This window comes from Callithrix jacchus, chromosome 15 (assembly GCF_049354715.1).
Source record: "Callithrix jacchus isolate 240 chromosome 15, calJac240_pri, whole genome shotgun sequence".
NCBI lineage: Eukaryota > Metazoa > Chordata > Mammalia > Primates > Cebidae > Callithrix > Callithrix jacchus.
In genome coordinates this window covers 50,722,119-50,747,262 of record NC_133516.1, presented here as the reverse complement: position 1 = coordinate 50,747,262, position 25,144 = coordinate 50,722,119, and the positions used below count along the sequence as shown (strand labels likewise).

Here is a 25,144-nt window from a genome sequence, read left to right as displayed (position 1 = left end):
TCCGGCATTTCTCCCCATGTTATCCCTTCCCAACCTCCCCACCCCGTGCCGTCCCTCCCCTATTCCCCCCAACAGACCCCAGTGTGTGATGCTCCCCTCCCTGTGTCCACATGTTCTCATTGTTTAACACCCGCCTATGAGTGAGAACATGTGGTGTTTGATTTTCTGTTCTTATGTCAGTTTGATGAGAATGATGGTTTCCAGATTTATCCATGTTCCTACAAAGGACACGAACTAATTGGTTTTTATGACTGCATAGTATTCTACGGTGTATATGTGCCACATTTTCTTTGTCCAGTCTATCATTGATGGGCATTTGGGTTGGTTCCAGGTCTTTGCTATTGTAAACAGTGCCGCAATGAACATATGTGTGCATGTGTCTTTATAATTGAGCGATTTATAATCCTTTGGATATATACCCAGTAATGGGATTGCTGGGTTCAATGGAATTTCTATTTCTAGGTTCTTGAGGAATTGCCACACTATCTTCCACAATGGTTGAACTAATTTACAATCCCACCAACAATGTAAAAGTGTTCCTATTTCTCCACATCCTCTCCAGCATCTGTTGTCTCCAGATTTTTTAATGATTGTCATTTTAACTGGCATGAGATGGTATCTCAATGTGGTTTTGATTTGCATTTCTTTAATGATAAGTGATGATGAGCATTTTTTCATATGTTTGTTGGTATCATATATGCCTTCTTTTGAAAAGTGTCTGTTCATATCCTTTGCCCACTTTTGAATGGGTTTATTTGCTTTTTTCTTGTAAATCTGTTTTAGATCTTTGTAGATTCTGGGTATTAGCCCTTTGTCAGATGGGTAGACTGCAAAAATTTTTTCCCATTCTGTTGGTTGCCTGTTTCTTTTGCTGTGCAGAAGCTCTGGAGTTTAACTTTGGGCAGTATGGCCGTTTTCATGATACTGATTCTTCCAACCATGAGCATGGAATGTTTTTCCATCTGTTTGTGTCCTCTCTTATTTCCTTGAGCAGTGGTTTGTAGTTCTCCTTGAAGAGGTCCTTTACATCCTTTGCTAGTTGTATTCCTAGGTATTTTATTCTCTTTGTAGCAATTATGAATGGCAGTTTGTTCTTGATTTGGCTCTCTTTATGTCTCTTATTGGTGTATAGGATTGCTTGTGATTTCTGCATATTGATTTTGTATCCTGAGACATTGCTGAAGTTGCTTATCAGTTAAAGGCCATACTGCCCAAAGTTATTTATAGATTCAACGCTATCTCCATCAAGCTACCTATGACCCTCTTTACAGAACTGGAAAAAAACATCTTAAACTTTATATGGAACCAAAAGAGAGCCCACATAGCAAGACAATCCTAAGTGAAAAGAACAAAGCTGGAGGCATCACACTACCTGACTTCAAACTATGCTACAAGTCTACAGTAATCAAAATAGCATGGTACTGGTACCAAAACAGAGGTATAGACCAATGGAACAAAACAGACACCTCAGAGGCAATGCTACACATCTATAACCATCTGATCTTTGACAAATCTGAGAAAAACAAGCAATGGGGAAAGGATTCCCTGTTTAATAAGTGGTGTTGGGAAAACTGGCTAGCCCATGTGCAGAAAGCAGAGACTGGACCCCTTCCTGATACCTTACACTAAAATTAACTCCAGATGGATTAGAGGCTTAAGCATAAGACCTAACACCATAAAAACCCTAGAAGAAAACCTAGGCAAAACCATTCAGGACATAGGCATAAGCAAGTACTTCATGACTAAAACACCAATAGCATTGGCAATAAAAGCCAAAATAGACAAATGGGATCTAATTAAACTCCATCTGTGGCAGCTGCAGAACAGTAAGGGTTTCTGCCAATTTCTTCTTCTGTTATCTTTGTCCCAGAAGGATACCTGCCAGATGTCAGCCTGAGCTCTCCTTTATGAGGTGTTTCTTTTGATATATGGGAGTCAGGGAGCTGCTTGAGGAGACAGTCTGTCTCTTATAGGAGCTCAAGTGCTGAGCTGTGAACTCCATTGTTGCATTCAGAGCTGCTGGGCAGGTACATTTAAGTCTGTTGCAGCGGAACTCATAACCACCTTTTTTCCCAGGTCCTCTGTCCTGGGAAGGTGGGGCTTTATTTATAAGTTCCTGACATGCTGCTGCCTTTTTTCAGAGATGCTCTGCCTAGCAAGGAGGTAGCCTAGTCACAGTCTGCCTGCAGAGGTGTTGCTGAGCTAATGGGCTCTACCCAGCTGCTGTGTGAATTTCCATGTAGTTTTGTTTATAGAGATATAGTTGGAACTGCCTCGGTAATGATGGTCTGTCTCAGTAATGGCAGACTCCCTGTGTAATGGTGGACTGCCTGTGTAATGGTGGACTGCCTCTGTAATGGCGGACTGCCTAAGTAGTGGCAGACTGCTTCGGTAGTGGTGGACTATCTCGGTAATGGCAGACACCCTTCCCCCCACAGAGCTGGACTGTCCTTGGTCCAGCTGTGCTTGCTGTGAAACTCTCAATCCAGAGAGTTTCAGATTGCTAGTCTTTGTGGGGGTGGGACCTGGTGGGACCCGCCCAGCCAGATCATGTGGCTCCCTGTTTCAGCCCCCTTTTTTTCAGTTGAATGGGTGGCTCTGTCTTCCAGGCATTCCAGGCGCCAATTGAAATGGCCACAAAGATTTTTGCGAGTTTTTGTGTGGAGACCCGCTGCACTGGCTGAAAGAGCCATACTGGAAACTCGTGGTGCTTTTCAGCCTGGGAATCTCCTGGTCTGTGGACAGTAATAACTCGTTTGGAAATGTGGTGATCACTCATCCTCTGCATTGTTCTAACTGGGAGTGCACTCCAGAGCTGTTCCTATTTGGCTATCTTAGATCCTCTTTCTCTCTCTTTTTTTTAGAACTACATGTCAAGTACCTCATACAATGTCTAGCATACACACAAACATAATTAAAAAAATTTTTTTGACCAAAATATGTTTAGTCTGAGTTTGGTAATTTGTGCTATAAATTGAATTATACCTCCATTTTCAGCTTTAAAAATGTGACATTTTAGACATAAGAACTTCTATTAGTTTTTAAAAGTTATTTTAAATTGTGGTAAAATGCAGTTAGTAATAAAATGTACCAGCTTAATGATTTTTAAGTGTACAGTTCAGTGGCAATAAGTATATTCAAACTACTGAGCTATCATCACTCCATCCATCCCCTGACCTCATCATCTTGCAAAATGGAAACGATACCTATTAAACACTAATTTTTCATTCTCCCCTTCCTCTAATTTAAGCCTGTCCAACTCATGGCCTGCAGGCTGCCTGTGGCCCAGGATGGCTTTGAATGTGGCCCAACCTAAATTTGTTAACTTCCTTAAAACATTATGAGATTTTTTTGTGATTTTTTTTTTAAAGCTCATCAGCTATTGTCAGTGTTAGTGTATTTTATGGGTGGCCCAAGAAAATTCCTCATCTTCTAATGTGGCTCAGGGAAGCCAAAAGATTGAATGCCCCTGCTGTAGCCCCTGGCAACCACCATTATCCTTTCTTTTTTCTTTTTTGAGACATGGTACTGTCACCCAGGCTGCAGTACAGTATCATGATCACAGCTCACTGCAGCCTTGACCTCCTGGGCTCAAACGATACTCCCATCTCAGTCTCTCAAGTAGCTGGAACTACATGTGAGCACCATCATGCCTGGCTAAGTTAAAAAAAATTTTTTTTGTGGACATGGGGATTCCACTATGTTACCGAGGCTAGTTTACAACTCCAGGGCTCAAGCAATCCTCCTGCCTTGGTTTCCTGAAGTGATGGGATTATAGGCAAGAGTCACACCATTCTACCTTCTGTCTTTAAAATTTGACTAGTCTAGGTACTTCACATACATGAAATCATACAGTATTTGTCTTTTTGTGAATAGCTTATCTCACTTAGCATAATGTCTCCAAGCTTCATTCATTTTATTCCATTGTGTGCATGTATATATCACATTTTATTTATCTTTCCTCTATTGATGGACGCTTGGATTGCTTCTAACCAAAAAGTAATGTTGCTACGAATGTGGGTGTACAAATTCTCTTTAACAAACATAAGTTTTAAACAAATTAACAAAATAATCAATGAAAATGAATTCCTGAATGACATCACCAGCCTTCTGTGTAGCTGAGTGCTACACAGACCATATTGGCAGATGCTGGAGTGGAAGGGATGGACAGAAGAAGAGAGGGTACCAAAAGGAGCATTATTTCTTTGATGATTCTATCTGGCGTTGGTCCTGCTTGGAACCTAGCTTGTATAGCTTTGTGCAACAGCTCTTGGATGGTTTCTCAAAGTGCCCTCCTATTGTGGTTTCATAAATCTTTCTCATGTTAATTTGCCCTGAAGTGCTGATCTTTTCCAGGGCATAAATTATTGAAGCAGTTGTGGTCAGCAAAGGGAATGATAGTGAAACCCACCTGAGTCTTTCAAAGCAAATAGCAGACACCTTGTCTGAGTTCCAGAAGTCTAAAACATGTCTGACCAAGCCATCCAAGGCAGGAAGTCATTTAACTGCAAAAACGGCCACCCACTTCCTGAGCAAGGTGGGGGAATCCAGGATGCAATGAGAGAAGCCTCACATCTTTTCACTGTTGCATGTTCTCTGGACTTTTTCCCTGACCAGGACTGTGGGGAAGCCACAAGAATAGAAAGTTATTCACAAAGACTGGCTGAAGCCATTTTTAGATGTTCACTCTCAGGCAGGAGGATCTTTCAGTATCTGTGTAAAGAGGGCCTGAGCTGGCATTGCAAAATTGCGTACAGCATTTGGTCTGGTAGGGGACGTGATGTTCTTTACTATCTGAGTGAGGGGAGAGACCCCTTAGTGTTGGGGCACTGTCAATGTATGAGATACAATGTCTGTCAAAGTAGGCAGAGCTCTGAAAAGCTTGACTTACAATTCCTTAGAGGGTGTTGAAGAACAGACAGGCTGAAAACAAAACTCTCTCTCTCATATGTATGTGTATGTATATATATATATATATATATATATATATATATATATATACACACACACACATCAGTCGTTTCATTTATAAAGTCCCTGCAGTTCCTAGTTTGAATTAAGGGAAAGCAAAGCAAATATCCAGCTAGAAAAGTGTACTTGAAAGTTAGAAGGCTGGGGTAAATAAAAAACGTTAGAAAACGGTGCTTTGAAAATTTCAAAGACAAATGTAAAGGAATAGACAGATGCTTTTTAAAAACATTTAAATTTATTTTCATATATTTGGAAGGCACAAGGGCAGGTTTCTTACAGGCATATGTTGCATGGAATAGTGAACACTGTACCCAATGGGTAAGTATTTAGCCCTCACCTTGCTCCCACCCTCCCACATTTTGTGGTCTCCGATGCCTATTATTCTGCACTGTATGTCCATGTGTACCCAGACAGATGCTTTTTTCTTTTTCTCTGCTCTTTCTTCACTTGTTTCAATGTTAACCACTCAAGCACAGAGCTGACAGTAAGAGAGACTGCTTCAAGGCATAAGTCGGCCATTTAATAGTGGTTTCAACCCTGGCCTTTTTTGAGCGCCTGTTTTCTCATCTGTAACATGGAGATTATAATAAGAGAATTTACCTTTTAATCAAATGGATTATAAAGCTAATCCATGTGAAGTACTTAGTATAGTGAGCCACACACAAGCCTCCAATTAAGTTAGCTATTATTCTTATTAGTGTCAGAAAAATTACAAAGTGCAAAACTGTATTGCAAAATTTAAAAACTGAAGCTTCACTGGCAATGAGGATTTTATAAACAGGCCCAGGAGAGTCAGAATGTTCCTTTCAGGCATGGTCAGCCATCAGCACATATTGATTAAGCAGCAGGACATGCCAGTAGTGTTCTGGACGTTATACAAATGAGGAAAGTAAACACAATGTCCAAGTCACGTGCTGTCACTTCCTACAAATACAGAGGCACGTCAAAGGGTGTTTTGTGAATGTGTGGTGCATGCAAAACCCTGTCGGTGTGACCTTCGTAGGTTCTTACATAAGAAAATAAATAATTTGACCTCATTTTTAGGAAACAGATGCTCATTGATTTTATACAACCTCAAAGGATACAAAATGGGTTACAAAGAGAGAAAGAAAGAATGTTACAGAATGAATGACAGGAACATTTTCTTATAAGAGGAACTGCTGTCTCTGCCTGGAACAATTTTTGCCCAGATACTCGCTTGGATGGCTTTTTGTAAGTTAGGCCTTGACTCAAATGTCACGACCTCATAGGGACCTTCCCTAGGCAGCCAGTCTAAAATAAACCTATCCTCATATCCTTCTAATGCTCTAGCCTTCTTTTATTTATTTATTTTTAGCACTTATTCTTCTCTGAAATTACTTTATTCACATATTTATGGAACTGCTTACTGTCGAGCTTTCCCCACGACAATACACACAAGTCACATGTGCCTTGTTTGTCACCTTATCCCAGAGCCTAGCTCACAGCGGGTACTTGATAAATAGCTGAATGAGGAAACAATTGGGTAACGGGCTTACTGGCCATTTTTTAAATATGGTTTGCCTTTTTTTTGTGGTGATTTGGTTACTAAATCTCAATTCCTCAGATCATTCTGGCTTCTTGCTACTGCACAAGAGACATTAGGTCATTGGAAACTTACAGAGGAGTCCCTGAACTGTACTGTCTTCAGAAACAAATACACTTGTACGGTTGTATGAATTTGCTAGGGCTGCCATTTAAATACCACAAACTAGGTGGCTTAAACAACAGACATTGCTTGTCTCACAGTTCTGGAAGCTAGGAGTCCAAGGTCATGGTGTTGGCAGGGCTCCTTCTGAGGGCTGCAAAACATCGGTCTATGCCTCTCTCCTCTTTAGGTGGTTTTCTGGTAATCTTTGGCATTTCATGACTTGTGGAAGTATTGCTCCATCTCTGCCCTGAGTTTTTACATGGTATTCTCCCTGTGTGCAGATCTGTCTCCAAATTTCCCCTTTTTATAAGGGCACAGTCATACTGTATTCAGGCTCATTCTAAAGACCTCATTTAATTTAATTCTGTTAAGACCGTATCTCCAAATAATGTCACATTCTGTGGTACTGAGGGTTAAGACAAACATATAAATTTCAGGGAGACAAAATTGAACCCCTAACAATACTGAACATCCAGGATGGAAAAACATGGTATTAGGTCGAGCCACACATAATTGCTTATGTTTTTGTTTTTTTTTTTCCACCAGGACAAGAAACCCCCAGTGTAGGAAAATTGGAGATATGAAAAACAGGGCTCAAGTAAACACACAGGTCTATGTCAGAACCATGCTTGTCACACAGTGTGGAAGCAACAAGTATTTGGTGAATGAATGAATGCAAACTTGTTCTTTTAAATGACTTGCTCCCTAATCTCTTCCAAGTCTTGGTTCAGATATTACCTTCTTGATATTACCTACCAGACTTATTACTATTCTTAAAACCACCATCTCCCCAGTACTCGTCTCCTTTTCTCTTACTTTTTTTCTCTCTGTAACACTGACCGCCTTCTACCAAACTCTGTAATTCACTTACTTGTCATGTTAATTGCCTATCTCTCCCTACTAGAAGGTAAGTTCCATGAATTCAGGAACTTTTACTGTTGTGTTTCCTTCTGTATGTACCAGCACTTGTTACAGTGCCTGACACAGAGTAGGCCCTCAGTTTTATAGAGTGAATGAATGAATGAATGAATGCTGTTGAGAAAGAGCTCTGGAATCTCCTGGCGTGTTATTTCAGGTTTTGCTTGGAACTCCCCTTGACAGTCACAGAATTTCAATGCTAGTCTTTCGGGGAAATCTCAAAGATCAAGCCCTTATCTCCAAAGCTTGAATTCTCTCTTAAACCGGTGGCATCTTGATAACAAATTGCCTTTGAATGTAGAACCCCTATTTTAATAATAAGAGAGTAAGAGATTGAAACTGTTTAACAAGTAAAATGTGCCGTGGTCTATGTAGTATGGGGAACAGAAGCATAAGGCCTGCCATAGGTTAGTTCAAGGGGTAGATTCAGAGAAGGGCAACTATACTTTAGAGTGTAGCAGAAACAGAATGGCACATAATCGTAGGTCAATGCAGAGTGAAAGGACCAGATGATAAGCCAAGCCAATGAGAGTGTACAGCGTAGTGGTACAGAGCAACACTTTCCAACTTTATGCATGTACCAGCCACTTGGGGATCTTGTTAAAATGAAGATTCTGGTTCTGGAGTGGGGCCTGAAAATCTGCAGTTCTAACGTGTTCTAAGGGGACAGCTCTACGGATCCATGCTTTCAATACTAAAGAGCATGGATATACTAATTACCTGCGTAATCTTCAGTAAACGATTTAACTTCTCTGTGCTTCAGTTTTCTCAGCTGAAGTAATCCCAGTAAAATGAATACCAAGTGTCACTGATGATCAGTTACTTTCACTTGCGGAAGAGTGGAGGGCATGGCTGGGGGTGGAGTGGGAGGAGGGAGTCAGAGAAGTCTTGTATTTTTATACATTTTAAAATAAGAAATGTATTCAGGTATTGACATATGGACCGAGTTTTCTCCTCTCTCATACAAGCACATTACACGCGAAGCCAGATTAGTTCATGAATGTGCTACAGCACAGGATGGCTGGGAAATCCTGCTTGCAAACTGCTTTGGGTCCTGCGTGGGGAACGGTTTTGACTGGGCGCCGAACTCTAAATTCCTCTAGCTTATGCTGAGCTCAAAGTGACTCTCAGGTATTGGATAAGAATACCTTTTGCTCATCACCTGCGGAGTGGTGGCCACAGCGAGGCGCTAGGGAGAGGCGCCAGGAGGCCGGCAGTGGGGGCGTGCAGGCGGAGCAGGGGTGCGGGGCGGGGAGAGGGCCGGCCCACGTGGACCGCGGGGCCAGGCTGGGGCAGGAGCAACCGGCCGGCCCTGCCAATCAGCGCGGCCCGCGGCCGGCCCGGCCCATCTTGGCCAGAGCTTTAGCTGGGCTTGGCTCTGCACTGCTAGCAGCGCGCAGCCCTGCATTTGGCGCGCCGATTGCGCGCGCGGCTGCCGGCGAACATCGGGAGTCCAGCATCAGCCGCCTCTCCGCAGTCGCTGCTTCTCCCCTGGCACCTTCGGGCTTCTCTTGGGAGAGGCGTGGGAACTTTCCTTCTGGCGAGGCTGCGGAGGTGATGGGCCGCTCCCGGCGGGGCCCGCTGGAAGGCGGCAAGGTGAGCGTCCTTGGGCTCCGGTGCGGCGGTCGGTGCCTAGTCGCGGGCTCGCGGGTCTGACTAGGCTGCCGGCTCTAGACCAGTAAGAAGGGTTGGACGGGATAAGGAGGGGCGAGAGGATGGGGTGGGGGTGGATTTGGACCCTGTATTTAGGTGCTGTCTCCTGGGCTGGTACCGACTTAACTCTGCTCGGTGCGGCTCCGCTCGTCCCGGCCCTGTGGGGTGCTGGAACGACTGCCTGTGCTGAGCTCGGCTTGCAACCCGAAGTTGGAAGCGGCGCTCCGAAGTACGGACATGCGGCTGGAGAGGGGCAGCGGCCGCTTCCAGTTTCGGGGTTCGTGTCTGACAGAACCCCCGAGGGTGCTCTGCGGGTGCGGAGGAGGCCACTCGACGAATTGGTACGAGGAGGGGGTGGTGAACTCGCCTTGAGCTCTTTTCTGGACCAGGCAACCTTACTTAGCGCTTCATCTCTTTAATCTGAGCTAGGATCCTTTTAAGAGCCAGCAGGTGGGAGTAGGTCAGCGTTCCCCCCCCCCCCCCCCCCCCCCCCGAAGCTCCGGTTGCAGGGATCTTGCTGGAAGGGCTCCATGAATGCTCGGGATGCCTTTTTCAGCTGGTAGCGCAAAGCTTCCCGCCCAAGTGGAGAACTGGAGCGGGTCTGGAAGTTGAGTCTCTTTTCGCGGGAGGCATCTCAGATTTGCCCACCAAAGGGGCATCTCTACCTTTCTTTGGCTCCTTTCCCCTCTTAGCCCTGTCAATCTGCTCCTAGAAGAGAAGGCATCTTTGATCCTAAGGAAGGAGCTCGGGGAGGAATTTGAACTGGAAAGCTTGATCACCTACACCTGGGGAGGCTGCCCAAGCCAGATACAGTGCCGCTGGTGCGTTTTCTTATTGAATCAGCATCATTGAACGTTTGGCGGCTCCACGGAGCCTTAGTCAAGCTACGAATCAGCTCCTAAGCACTATGTACATGCACGGGTTCACAGACTCGCCGACACCTAGCCTGGTGCCCATCTCCCCTCGCCAAGCTTCAGGGACTCCCTTTGGTGAAACGTCTTTATCCCTGAACTCTTTTCGCTTTTAACTTTTCAATGGTCTTCCCTCTGAGACAGGCAAGGTTGATGCGATGTGACAGGCGATCTCCGTGTGTGAGGATGGGTGAGTTCGAAGCCTTGATGTGTTTCTTTCTCTAATATCTTTGACATAAAGCTTGTCCACCACAACCCGGAGCTGCCACCTGCAGACTCAGACACCCAAACTTGTGCACACAGACGGCCTAGCTTTCTAATCACATACATCTTAGTTTGGCCCCTGTCTAGAACACTCGCTGAGGAGGGAAGAGGTGGGGGCAGTTTCTTTGTGTCTGAGCCCAGTTCAGGAAGGGCTTGGACTTTTTTTTAAGGCTAAAATAATTTAGGAACAGCCGTTTTGCAATATAATTAGTGTTTCCATTCAATCACTGAGAACAAATGTATGACTTGAAGAATTCTTCAATAGCCCGTTGTGGGTTTTACAGTGAGAATTTCTGCTAAGTTTACAGTCATATATCAGTGTGAAAGCCCAACACTTCCTTTAGGTTGCAAATACAGGCCTTAATAAGGCAGTGTGAGAGCAGTTTTCAGAATCATTATGACTAATGATGACTTATGTCCTCCTAAAATGACCGAGTGAGTTGGCATGGCTCATTTGTGCAAAAAGCTTTCTTCATATGTGTGGACATTTCTTGATCAATATTCTCATAGCAGAAAGCCGTATTTCAAGGTTTCCTTCCTAAGTTCTTCTGTCTCATTGTTCTGCTTTGCGTGACTCTGCTTTCTGCCCTCCGTACCATCTTAACTGCCATTTGGCACTTCCAAATTTATGAAAGCCTTCACGTCATAATTTGACTTGGCCAGTTTTCCCTGCTAAAGATAAGAAAGTTGCCCTCTCCAGAAAAGCAGTGGCTGCCAATTGATCTATCTTTGACTTTAATTGCACTGCTTGTTCCCTTAGCGCATACACAAAAATCCCTACAAATATCTCTGCTTGATTATTGGGTATTTATTATTGAAGGCAACCTTTTTTATATTTCTAGTTCTAGAATGTTCTAGGTCACTTGAATTTCAATATTCATTTTCTGATCTTTTAAGATATGTGTCCTGTTTGATGGCCTAGTTCTATGTAGTAATTAAAGAAATAGAAGAAACTCCTTTGCTACCCACTGCCACCTCCTTTTCAGTGGCAGGTAGCCTTTTCCTAGTAGCTGCTTTTTTCTGCACCACTCATTTGTTGTTACACTTAATATAATACTTTGCTATGTAAATGGTGTGTTGATGCATGTGATATTAAAACTGCATTCACTGGGGATTAACCCTTGGATATGACATCATCACCAGCCAATGCTTGATCTGATTTGAACATGCATTGACAAAAGTCACATTATCATATTGAGCAAGGGATTCTATATTGCCTGTGATAAAGGAAGGAAGTCTTTTTGGCAACTTCTAACTCTCAATTAGCTGTCCAGTTGGAGAGTTTGGGGTATTTCTATATTAAGAAGCTTAGCTTAATAATAAAATTCTCAGATTGTAGTTTTATAGATCTCTTTAAAATTTGCATAAGTAGATTTCCCCCCTTATGCTTTCTTCCTCTTTGGGAGTTTTTCCACCCTGTGTTCTGGCTCTGGTTCTTATAAATATGTAAAGATATCATAGTAAATGGACTAACCTTTTGCTTTTATTTTTTTTTTGTCCCAGAGGTAGCCCTCTAGGTAATGGGCTAATTTGAGTACGTGCGCTTGTTTCATCAGGTGTTGGCTGTAAATCAGCCAGGATTAGCAAGATGACTTTAAGTCCCAAAGCCAATCAATCATAAATGATTGGGAGACCATAGAGTGTATTTATCCTAATTTGTCAAGATTCAGGATCAAGGGTGGAGGATTGAGGCAATAGGAGACAAAGATGTCCACAAAGGAATTGGTGAAGTGATCTTGGCCACACTGATCACTTAATAATTATTTGTTTTGAAAATGTTATTTTTAAAAGCCACGTCAGAACCTAGACAGCCCTGACTTAGAGACTTCAGCTGTGGCATGGCAGCCCTGACTTAGAGCCTTTAGTTGTAGTGTGGCATTTCACTTTGTAATGCGCCACTCAGTTTGTGATCTCCTGCAACACACCTCCGATAAGATAAAATTGACCTTGACTTCCTATTTGATATCTGCTGAAAATATAAGAGAAATTCTTCCTGTTTTACAGTCACTATTCAAGTTCAATTCATTTTCCTCCAGTCAGTCAAAAGGGCTCTCTAAAAAACAAACCATAAACTTAATTGTGCAATCTGATTTAAGGAAATGCTCAAAATAATTTTAAATCTAGAAAGTACCTTCAATTTCAGCTTTCTAGAAGATTGGGGGTAGGAGGTGTTGTCATACCTTGGATCTAGTATGTTATTAAAAAAAAAACCTGGGATTAGAATCTGTGAGTCCTATTCCTAGCCCAGTGTCCTTTCCGATGAAGACAGGGAGAGAATGATTCCTGTGAGGCGGTGGACCCCTCCCCTTGGCTGTCTCTGCAGAGGGAGGGACACATGGGCTTCTCACACCATCAGTTTGCTAGACTACTATGCTAGCTGAGCCCAGCTCAAGGATTGGACAGCTGTATGCACCAGCCAGCTTGGGTTACTTCCTAGGTGCTGCCACGGTATCTGGAGTTATAAAGAAAAGGTTTAAAGGGAAGCTGGCGATGGAAGAGGATTGGGTAGGGTGACTCAGTTTGAACCTAACTGAACATGAGGAATGACATGGATGTTAAAATGATGGTCAGGCAGTTTAAGGTAATGATTTATGGTTTACTTGTGAAAGAACTCAGAATATTAATATATTAAGTGATAGGCTGCCCTTTCACACTTCGTGCCTTTTGGTTGCTATGAAAGCCAATCCTAGCCAATAATTTGGAATAGTATTATTTTTTGGCATTGCTGTGAATAATGACAATGGTATCCTACATTTGCTGAACACTTGGTATATGCCAGCTGTAGAGTCTTGATGTTACGGAAACATTGTGATTACTAGATGGCTTTCTCTACATGGATGAACTACTGATTTTCAGAATTAGGAATCTAAAGCAACATTGAGTATTTTTTAGTTATTTTTAATTTAAAGCTGTCAGGATCTTACAGTAGCAAATCATTAACGTGAACATAAGTGATTTTAATTCAGAAGTATGATAGCATCAAATATTAGGGAGTTGTTAATAAAATGACAAGACATTATTTAGAAAGATAATAAAGACATAGGTAATTTGTTTCCTTTTATGAGATTGTAGTATTGTTAGTCCAGAAGAGTAAAATATCCTTATTGGAAAAATATGAAGATATCCTTGTATTTCTTTTTCTGTTTCTTTTTTTGAGATGGGGTCTCACTCTGTTACTCAGGCTGGAATGCAGTGCTATGATCATAGCTCACTGCGAACTTGACCTCCTGGGCTAAACCAATCCTTCTGCCTCAGCCTCCTGAGTAGCTAAAACTACAGGGTATGCCACCATGCCCAACTAATTGTTTATTTTATGTAGATACAGAGTCTCAGCAATTTCCCCCAGGCTGGTATTGAACTCTTGGGCTCAAGCAACCCTCCTGTCTCAGCCTCTAACCCACCTTCTGGCCTCAGGTGATCTGCCCACTTCAGCCTCCCAAAGTTCTGGGATTACAGGAGTAAGCCACCGCGGCTGGCTGCAAAGAATTATTTGATTCAAAATATCTCAAATGCTGTGGTTGAAAAACCCTGTTCTAATACTTTTTAGGTCCAGATGTTACAGGCATGAGCCTCTGTGCCTGGCTATCCTTGTATTTCTTATGAAGTAAAGGAAAGACACTAAGGTTTTTTTTTTGTTGTTGTTTTTTAATATGGCAGTACACACAAACTACTCCATTGGCTTTGCTAGTGCCAAAAGTTCATTTTAAACCAGAAAGCAATAGAACATTCTACAGTATTTCAGTTACCTTAACAAAAGGTGGAACTGCCAAAGGCTAGACTTATTATTTATTCTTTTTTAAATGACCACCGTGTCTGATTAGATTCTTTTAGTTTCACAGATGTGCTGTGTGTTCTGAAGTTTTCTCTGAAAATTAATAGTTTTATTTTTTATTTTCTTTCCATTTCATCTTTTTCTTTAATAAGTGATGAAAATATTGATGAGTCTGCGGTACACCGTAGTTACTAAACTGGGAAACATTGTGCCCAAAACCACAGACTTTAAATACAGCTTCTAAAAATTAAAGCTTTTCGGCAAAGAAGAAACCTAAAGACCAAGAATTGCAGGGGAAACTTAAAATTGCTCCAAAGTGGGGGCAGTTTTGCTCCCCAGAGTTTTGGCAATGTCTGGAGACATTTTTTTTGGTTGTTACAATTTGGGGCAGGATGGTATGGGAGAGCAGTCTCTCATAGGTAGAGGCCAGGAATGCTGGCTAAGCATCCTGTGATGCACGGGGCAGCCCCCACAACAAGGAATTATTTATTTATTTATTTGAGATAGAGTTTTGCTCTATCACTTAGGCTGGAGTGCAGTGGCGCCATCCCGGCTCACTGCAAACTCCGCCTTCCAGGTTCAAGCCATTCTCCCACTTCAGACTCCCCTGTAGCTTGGATAGCAAGCACCTGCCATCATGCCTGGCTAATTTTTGTAGAGACAGGGTGTTACCATGTTGGCCACTCTGGTCTCGAACTTCTGGCCTCAGGTGATCTGCCCACTTCAGCCTCCCAAAGTTCTGGGATTACAGGAGTAAGCCACCGCGGCTGGCTGCAAAGAATTATTTGATTCAAAATATCTCAAATGCTGTGGTTGAAAAACCCTGTTCTAATACTTTTTAGGTCCAGAATAGAGAAAAATGACTTACACAATGTCCCCAGCTCTTTACTTCTGTCAGGGAACCCAAGTATCTTGATGCCTAGGCCATGATTCTTTTCATCACCCTAGACTTCTGTCTTGAAAATTTTTTTTTTTTTTTTTTTTTTTTTTTTTTTTTTTGGGGGGGAGGAAGGCAGGAAGGAAGGGAAGAAGGACGGTAGGGAGGAAGGAAGGGATGAAGGAAGGAAGGAAGGGAGGAAGCGAGGAAGCGGGGAGGGAGGGAGGGAGGGAGGGAGGGAAGGGAAGAAAGGAAATCAAGCAATGAAAGAGACATTGCCGACCTGTATCTAGAGGTTTACAAGTTGATTTCTTTTTTTTTGAGAGAAGGAAAGAAAAAAAAAAATAAGTAAAGGAGAGGAAGAAAGAGGAAGAGAAAGAGGGAGAGTAAATGGAAATATTGCTTTATTTTGAAAAAAATTGGGTATTAATAATGGCCAATCAATGTTTCATTTAAACTAATGGGTAGGTGTGATGTGGTATTGACAAGAATGTATATTTTGTGTATTTGAAGTGGAGAGCTCTATAAATATTTATTAAGTTTACTTGTTCTGGATCTGAGTTCGAGTCCTTGATATCCTTATTAATTTTCTGTCTCATTGAATCTAAGTCTCCTATCTGGGTGTTAGGATCGTTAGCTCTTGTTGCATTGATCCTTTTACCACTATATCTTTGTTGCTTTAAAATCTATTTTATCCGATACAAGAATTGCAACTCCTGCTTTTTATTTATTTATTATTTATTTTTGCTCTCCATTTGGTTGGTCAATCTTTCTCCATCCCTTTGTTTTGAGTCTTTGTGTATCCTTGCATGTGAAACAGGTCTGGATGTAACATGCCGTTGGGTTTTGGCTGTGTCTTTTGATTGGGAATTTAGTCAATTTAAATTTAGGGTTACTGCCATTTGATGTTGACTGGCTGTTTTATCCATGTGTTGGTGTAAATTCTTCTTTATGTTGGTGCTCTTTACTTTTTGGTGTATTTTTAGAAAGGCTAATACTGGTTGTTTCTTTCTGTGTGTAATGCTTCTTTCAGAAGCTCTTGTAAAGCAGGTCTGGTGGTAATAAAATCTCTGAGTTCTTGCTTGTTCATAAAAGATTTTATTTTTCCTTCACTTGTGAAGCTTAGTTTGGCTGGATATGAAATTCTGGGCTGAAGGTTCTGTTCTTTGAGGATGTTGAATATTGGCCCCCACTCTCTTCTGGCCTGTAGAGTTTCTGCCGAGAGATCTGCTGTAAGTCTGATGGGCTTGCCTTTGTGGGTTATCCGACCTTTCTCTCTGGCTGCCCTTAGTATCCTCTCCTTCGTTTCAACCCTGGTGAATCTAACGATTATGTGCCTTGGGGTTGCTCTTCTTGAGGAATATCTTTGTGGTGTTCTCTGTATTACCTGGGGTTGAATGTTGACCTGCTTTGCTAGTTTAGGAAAATTTTCCTGAATAATATCCTGAAGGGTATTTTCCAGCTTGGATTCATTCTCTCCGTTGCATTCAGGTACACCTATCAAACGTAAATTTGGTCTTTTCACATAGTCCCACATTTCTTGGAGACTTTGCTCATTCCTTTTTATCCTTTTTTCTCTAATCTTTTCTTCACGTTTTATTTCATTAAGTTGGACTTTGACCTCTGATATCCCTTTTTCTGCTTGAACAATTCGAGTGTTTAAACCTGTGCATACTTTGCGGAGTTCCTGTATTGTATTCTTCAGTTCCATTAATTCACTCATACTCCTCTCTAAGTTGTCTATTCTCAATAGGATTTCATCAAGCCTTTTGTCAAAGTTCCTAGTTTCTTTACGTTGGGCTACAACATGTTCTTTTAACTCACCGAAGTTTCTTATTATCCATTCCTTGAAGAGTGATTCTGTCATCAGGAGGCGCTCGTTCTCCATCAAGCCTTGTTCCATTGTTGATGTGGAACTGTGATCATCTTTAGAGAGAGAGGCGTTCTGACTTTGAGTATTCTCAGCTTTTTTACGCTGGTTTCTTCCCATCATTGTAAATTTATCCTCCTCTCGTCTTTGAAATTACCAACTTTCAGATTAGGTCTCTTGAGTGGACGTCCAGGTTGTTAGTTCCCAGGGCCAGAGCAGCGGCGTTAAAACTGATGGTGCTTTTCTGCCCAGGATTCTCCTGTCGGGCTTCCTTCTTGTTTCCGTAGTAGGCGACTCTGCCTTCCCGGGGCTCCAAACCTCGGTCAGAAGGGGAAGCGGTCCCGTTTACTCTGCTCCGAGAGCTGCCGCGCCGAGGTGCCGGCGGAACCGCTGCGCCGACCACGAGAGTCGCGCTGGCGACCCGTGTGTTTCCACCACTGGGGGATCTTCTGCTCCGTGAGCGACCAGACTTTGTCTGAAAGTGTGGCGTCCTCTAGTTCTCCGCGCCTTCCCTCGAAAATTTCTTAATTTATAAAAACAATACATACCTGGGGTAGAAAAATTCAGACATTGCATAAAAATATAAAGAGAAAAATTAAAATAAAAACCACCCAATTTTGCCACCTAGAGAGAGTTCCCTTTTATACTTTGGTAAACCTATTTCCAAGTCTCTCCTTTTTTAATCCACATATGTTTAGACCTGATTTATATATATATATATATATATATAAAATATATATATATAAAAAATTTGAGACAGAGTCTCTGTCACCCAGGCTAGAGTGCACTGGCACAATCTTAGCTCACTGCAACCTCCCTCTCTTGGGTTCAAGAGATTCTCCTGCCTCAGCCTCCTGAGTAGCTGGGAGTAGAGGTGTGCACCACCATACCTGGCTAATTTTTGTATATTTAGTAGAGACTGGGTTTCACCATGTTGGACAGGCTGGTCTTGAACTCCTGACCTCAAGTGTTTCACCCACCTCCGCATCCCAAAGTATTGGGATTACAGGCATGAGCCACCGCACCTGGACTAGACCTGACAATTTTGGATAAGGGGTATCATACATTATATGATCTGTGTCCTGCTTTGTTTACTCAGCAAAGGCCCATTAGAGGGCTTTTGGTGAACCCCTGGCTAAGGGAGGAGGCCGTTATTCCTCGCCTGTAGAGACCACCTACATTGTGGTCATCATTTTACATGAGACCAGATGTGCTCTGGATCTATTCCAAGAAAGATGACAAATCAGTGAAGAGACCTATGTGTCATTCTTTTTAATGGCTGTATGTTATTCTACCTAAAAATTTATCTTAATATGAGTCATAAAACATCCAAAAGTTAAAAGAGACTTCGAGTTTCTTTGTAATGCATCCTGTTTACCAGACATCAAGTTTCATATGTCAGTATTAGTAAGTCCTTCAATTCTACTTTTTAATATGGTGTCTAGTTTAAGATTTTAAGTAGTTTAAAAGCCATTAATATTTTGTACAGTGGGATGTTTAAGGCCACCCAGAGAAAAAATTACTGGGATGAATTCTTCTCTGTGTGTATTATTGGGGCAACAAATTACTGGAATAGTATCTTTGTTACTATTTAAATCATTTGGCAGCTCTTCCAGTAGGAGCCAGATTGTAATGTAAACATCTGTTACCTTTCCTCTGCCTTCAGACCTGATTATGCAACTCGGCTTCACGTCTCAGATGCAGCTTTCTTCATCTATACTTTTGAATTAATTCCTTCTCAACACGCACACACACAGATATCCATGGACACAAATCAAAAGAGCCGTAAAATTGGTTACCATGGGCTCAGTCCTCCCAGGATAAAAAAACTCACATCGTCTTTGCACTCTGTCCTGCTCTTTGCAGACTCTAGGTCTGCTTAGAAGCACAGGAACTCCATTAAGCAAGGTGGAGGATGGTTGTGAGTCGGCCCCTTGGTACCAATCTCATTCTCCTTGTGTGTGGAATTTCCCCCACCTCAAAGCTTAGGTGCTGACATGCAGCTGAGGAGATTTAGAAACCTCATTGGTTAACATTTAAACATCCCCATTAAGGTCAAGGAGTACCTACCAATGGGGGTAAGAGAGGCAGTGGGGAGCGGGTAAGGAGATGTTTAAATGGAATTGAACCTTACTTAGCAAGTGTCTTTCATGACAGCTTTCTCTAGATGCTAGTCATTTTTACATTAGAGAAAGTTTGTTAAATATTTGCCTTGTTGCGCTTTCAAAAAAATATAACAATAGTTATCATTGTTGAGTAAGGATGCTACTGGATACCATACTAAGCATTTTGTTTTTTAGGTTTGGTAAAAAATAACATGAAATTCATCATTTTAAGCATTTTTAAGTGTACATTTCAGTGGCATTAAGTACATTCCCATTGTTACGCTACCATCACTCATTCCATCCACAGAACCCTTTTCATGGTACAAAGCTGAACTCTGTACCCATAAAACATTTAATTTCCAGTTTCCCCCTTCTAGTTCCTGACAACCACCTTTCTTCTTCCTGTCCCTCTGAATTTCATTCCTCTAGGTATCTCATGTAAATGGAGACATACATTGTTTGTTCTTTTGTGTCTCTTATCTCACTTAGCATTACGTCTTCAAGGTTCATCCATGTTGTAGCATGTGGCAGAATTTCCTTTAAGGCTGAATAATCCGTTGCATGTATATCTCACACGTTATTTTTTATTTGTCCGTCAGTGGACATTTGTTTATTTTTTCCCGCCTTTTGGCTATTGTAAATCAAGCCGCAATGAACATTGGTATCCAAACATCTTTTTAAGATGCTTTTAGTTCTGCCTTTAGTTCTTTTGAGTCTATACTCAGAAGTGGAGGTGCTGGATTGGATAGATGATGATTCTGTGTTTAATTTTTTGAGGAACCACCATACTGCTTTTCCATAGTGGCTGTGCCATTTTATTGTACGAAAAATAGTTTTGTGCTGATTTAATCCTTCCCAAAGTCCTACAAGGTAGACACAATAATCATCTCCCTTCTGTGTCTTCATGAGGAAAATGAAGCATGCAGGGTGGAAGCCACACTGGTAGTTTGTGGCAGAGATGCAATTTGAACCCAAGCAGTGTGGTCCAGAGACAAAACTCTTAGTAGATTATTCATTCTTTGAACTCAAGAAAGGTTGGCCAAACTCCTCATGCATATGGCCCAGGAATGGTTGGGGAGAAGATGTAAATAACAAATGTGTTTACCCTAAGGAGAAGCTCTAACAGTCCTCATCCTGCCACACAAAGGAATTTGATTAAGACTTGGAGTTCCTGTGGGTCAGATGCTTATTGTGAAATTGGTATTTTATCAAAATAAAAACAGGCAATAAATACAAAATGTGGCTATTTAGGCTGTTAATATTAGTGCTGCCTCAAATCCTTTGGCGATGAATAATCGTGTAGCCCATGGTTTTTTAAATGCCATGACAATTTTTGCTTCTCACTGGGGTGGGGAGGAAGTGGTGAGTTGAGACAATATGAGGAAACAATCAAGATTAAGATAAGCCTTAGGTAGGATCTGACTGATGATTGCGTTTTTGCTTTACAGAGACAGTAGGCAAAGGACATGGGCATCCTTCCCACCCAAAACACAGCTTGATGGAGTTATTGCAAAGGAAGGCACGTTTAGTCACTTTATAGAATTAACAATTGATCAGTTTTGTGGTGCCTTAGTCCTTTTTAAGCACTCCATGTTTATTCATTATTGTGATTACACAATGGAAGCAGCTCTGCTTGATGTGATGAGCAATAGCAAGATGTGAAGACATTTAAATACACTTGAAATTAAAGTTTGCACAAATAGGTGTTTGACAGGGTGTTCTAATTTGATTCTTAAAGACCCAGAAATAAGCCTGGAGTGGGAGGGGGAGGGCTGGGACTCCTGGAATCCTGAGTCAGATGTGTGTAGTTCATCTGCCAGATTTATTCGTTATTTTAAAGGAAAATGGCAATGTTTAGAACCACATTCCTCATGGGTGAGTCGGGGGAGAAGGCAGTGCCAGTAAGCTCTGCCATTGATACTGGCCTAGCATGTTAGTTAACCCTTTTACAATGGAGCACCAAGCTCTGGTGTTCTCGGTAGTAGAATAAAGTCACAAGCCAGTTTGTCCTGATGTACACATGGACAAAATATATTAATCATCCTACGGAGTATTAATCAGGAAAGGAAAAAATTCCTCAAGTCTGAAAGTTAAGGTCATCCTGAGAAAAAGGACTGGCAGGATTCCTAGAGAACTGTTTCTTCAAGACATTTTGATTCCAAATGTACTCTTTTCACATTTACAAAAGACTCAGGATCCCAAGTATAAACTCAGATTCTGGTTTGATGTGCAAATATTTCTGAACCATAGCATAAATAGACATGAACTTACAAGCAATTGACTATATCCATATGTAAGTTTCATGATACTCATTTACTTAGAAGCAAGGAAACAAGGGAGATGGATATAGGGTTTATGCTGATTGCATTTTTTTTGTCCTCTGCAAATTTTGAATTTTGTTGGATTTTTAAAATTGATTTTACATGATCATCTTGTTTGGTATACTAGTCCCCATATTAAAGTAATCTTGACATTCCTAGTATTACTATTTGGACCAATGCTGGAGCACCTGGAAGGCTTGTTCAAACAGATTCCCTGGCTTCACCCTCTAGAGTTTCTGATTCAGTAACTGGGATGGGGTCTGTGAATTTGTATTTCCAACAGGCTCCCATGCGGTGCTGATGCTTCCAAGCTTTGGGCGATACTTTGTATAACGCTTTCTTAGATAATACATTTTTCATAGTTAAAAATTTTTAATAGAGAGATTTTTATTAAAATAACATTGGTTTGATTAGGTTGGGAGTTTCTCATTTTGTAATATGCTGGTAAGCTTGTCTAAATAGTATGATTCAGAAGATTGATTTAAATTACTGAACCAAAAGTACAAATTAAAAGTTGGATAAGTGTTGTGTCTGACAAACTGATTTTGATAATATCTTGAAGTTTCTTTTAGAGAATAAGATGTGTTTTCTGTAGATGAGGATTTTTAAAGTACTAATTACATAGTTGTTTAAATGAATGCTGAGGCAGGTTTGCTGTACGTAGCATGTAACCAACCTATTGCTAACTTCCATCATTTGATTGATGCCTACATTGTACCAGGGAAAAACGTGGCTTCTGTTTCCGTATGTGTTTGAGTCTGATTTAAATAATCCTATCAGCAGGTGACATACAGGAATTTCGTTTTTGTTCCTGTATAGTTAAGACTCAGCAGATGTTAAAAGCTGATGTGGATTTAAGATTTCATCCGTTTTGGGAATAATTGAAGATTTAGTCAGGACCAGAAGATGGAGTTGTAGACAGAGTTATAGGACTTGAGGGGGTATGGAAAGTTTTTGCACAGATGCCTGGTTTATTGCTTTCTCCTGCCACTTGGAGGAATAAATTATCTTCTGTGTTTGCTTAAATGAAAAGCTTTCAGTGGATTTTACTTTATCTTGCACTGTCTAAAAAAATTAAAAGTTTGCAAACAAGTATTTTTTGAATATGAAAACACATGTAGAGAGTTTGCCTTTTTTCTTCACTCATTTAAACAAATTGGAAGTTTGTGAGATATTTTGGAGATAATCTGAGTTATAGAAATGTGTGGGTGTTAGAAGGTTAGAATTGGCAACCAACACCTGGAGTGCATGGACTGGGTCAGAGTCATTTAACCTCCTCTGTCTCCAGAGCTGTGTTTTAATTACATAGCTGGTTTGTGAAATTGTGATCCCCTCTTGAGGGCAGTGGGGTGTTGCATGTGACTAGGTTTGTACTAACATTTCCTTAGGACCCATCAGTCACTGTTGTCCCCTCCGCAGGTTTTCACGTTGGGCGTCTCTGCCCAACTGTCAAGATGCTATAGATCTCCTCGCTGACTGCTGACCCTTTTGGCTTTTGTCCCCCCAGCACTCAACCCTAGGCAGTTAGAAGATGAGGCTTCTAAGTTGAGTGGCAGGTGAGGGCCCTGCTAGAGATGGCTTCTATGAAAGACTAAACAGCAGAAGCACCCAAACAACAAAATTGTCCTTTTTTTTTTTTTTTTTTTTTTTTTAAAGAACAATGTCTACTTTTAGGAAACCACAGTCTTTGATTTACTGTAGAGCATGGCATGTGTGGGTGGTACTGTTTGCTGGCTGGGAATGGCTGGTTAGTGTTGTTACAGTTACTCAAGCTGCATCATAGGGGATAGTGATGCCACTGGTCATAACACAGGGTCACAGTGACTTTCTAGAACCCCTGCTGGGAATACACAAGTTGTAAAAAAAAAAAATTAGAGAAAAAGTAAAAATCACATCGAACTCTCTCTACAATCCATTTCTCTCTCTCTCTTCTCAGATACTATGAAGAGTTTGGCCTATATTCTTTTGCACATGTTTAAAATATTTAGTATACATTATATTTCAAAGAAATCCAAACATGAGGAGGAAGAATGGAATGATGAAGACCTGGTAGATTCTTGCTTATCATTTGAAGTTAATTTGTATCAATGCCAACTAATCAACAGAAATAGGAAGCATATTTGGCATTTAACTTTATTTAAAAAGTCTAATGTGAAAACATCAAAATACATTAAACTTTGCTATTTATGTTATGTATGGTTACTACATATACAGTCTTGTGTCTGAATCTTTTCACTTAAGTAGTGTCATTTCATACATCTGATTCTATAGTTTGTATTTTTTCACTTACTGCTATCTTGGAGATTATCCACGTTGATAGATACATGGCTCTCATTTCTTTAACTGCCATATAGTGTTCCACTATGAATGTGCTGCATTTTATGTAGCTGTTTCCCTACAGATGGGCATTCAGATTTTTCCCATTTTTTTTTTTTCTATTACAGAGAATATGATGATACCATTCTTGAACAAAGTTGTATATGGTGTTAACTGAGATGCAGTGTTTACTGTTTAAAGCCCTTTCTTAATTATGGTCTCTTGGTACTCATGTGTTAGCATTTTTCTAGGGTAAAAGAGTAATTTCCTGGTCAGAGGTTGTGTTTTCGAGCGTTAAAACCACCAGTGCACCAGTTGCTTAGGAATGCATCTGAAAAATGTGGGGACTGCAGGAAGTCTCTTTTATCATTATGTTCTCTTGAAATTAAGGTATGTTAACTCCAGAACAGGTCAGGCCCTAGACATTATTAGTAAAAATCTGTAAGTACAATCTTAAAAATTCCTTTATGTTCCAGTAGAGCTTCCCTGCAATGATAGAAATGTTCTACACTCCTCGCTGTCCACTGTAATAGCCACTAAGCTACATGCCCCTATTGAGTACTTGAAATGTGGTTAATGTGACTCAAGAAGCAAATTTTAAATTTTAATTATTTTAATTAATTTAGCTTAAAACTTAACTAGCCATGTGTGTGTAGTGGCTGCCCACTTGGACAGTGCTGGTGCAATGTATGCATCATCATAAAAGTTATGGCCGTTGTAATTTACTACAGTCCCAAAAAGTTTTAGAGAGTGAATCATGGAGAAATGGAAGTGTAGGTTATTTTTTTTCAACCAGGGGCTCAAGACTCTTGAGCTGAAAATAAGGTGATAAGTGAGTGAATGAAAACAAGGCGATGTCATTAAGATTTATCGGGCATTTTCCTCCTTGTTTAGAGACTCTTGTCTCCTCTGTCCTGACGGGGGCTGCCTGATGGAGCTGCACAGTCCTACTGGGGCAGTTCTTTGTAAAGTGAATTGATGGCTATGTAAATACAGCCATTAACCTTAAGCACCTCACACAGCTCCTTGGGCACTGCTGTTTTCTTGCCCTTGAAAATGCTAGTTGATGGATGCCAAGATGTTTTAAAAAAATCGTTTTTTCCCAACTAACTGGTTGAAGCAGTGGACCTAAGAAGTTGCAGGCAAACTGACAAAATTGAAGGCCTACTAAGTGTGAATCCTATGGCAGGGGTTTGGGGAATTTCATTCTTGCATAGGGATATTTTGAAGGTTTACTCTTGTTATATAGGAAATAGGACCCTGTATATGTCTGTGTACATGGTATTTTTAAAAACAAAACAAAGTGAGTTGCAATTTGAAAGTGCTGGTTACAGAAAGTTTATAGAAAACCTGGTTTTTAAGCAAATGGAAGAGGCTGGGCATGGTGGCTCACACCTGTGATCCCAGCACTTTGGGAGGCTAAAGTGGGCAGATTTTGACCCCAGGAGTTTGAGACCAATCTGAGTAACATAGTGAAACCCTGTCTGTACAAAAAAG

General features: G+C 41.1%; 1 protein-coding gene across 5 annotated transcripts in view; it reads left to right on the top strand.

Moving 5' to 3' along the window:
* Positions 1-8,926: 8,926 nt before the first annotated feature.
* Positions 8,927-25,144, top strand: part of TAFA4 (TAFA chemokine like family member 4) — a 210,268-nt gene continuing 194,050 nt past the window's right edge. For all 5 annotated transcript variants that reach the window (XM_054245849.2, XM_054245851.2, XM_078351450.1 and 2 more), the window contains exon 1: positions 8,927-9,154. The gene's annotated coding sequence lies outside the window, so the exon portion shown is untranslated. The remainder of the gene's footprint in view (positions 9,155-25,144) is intronic.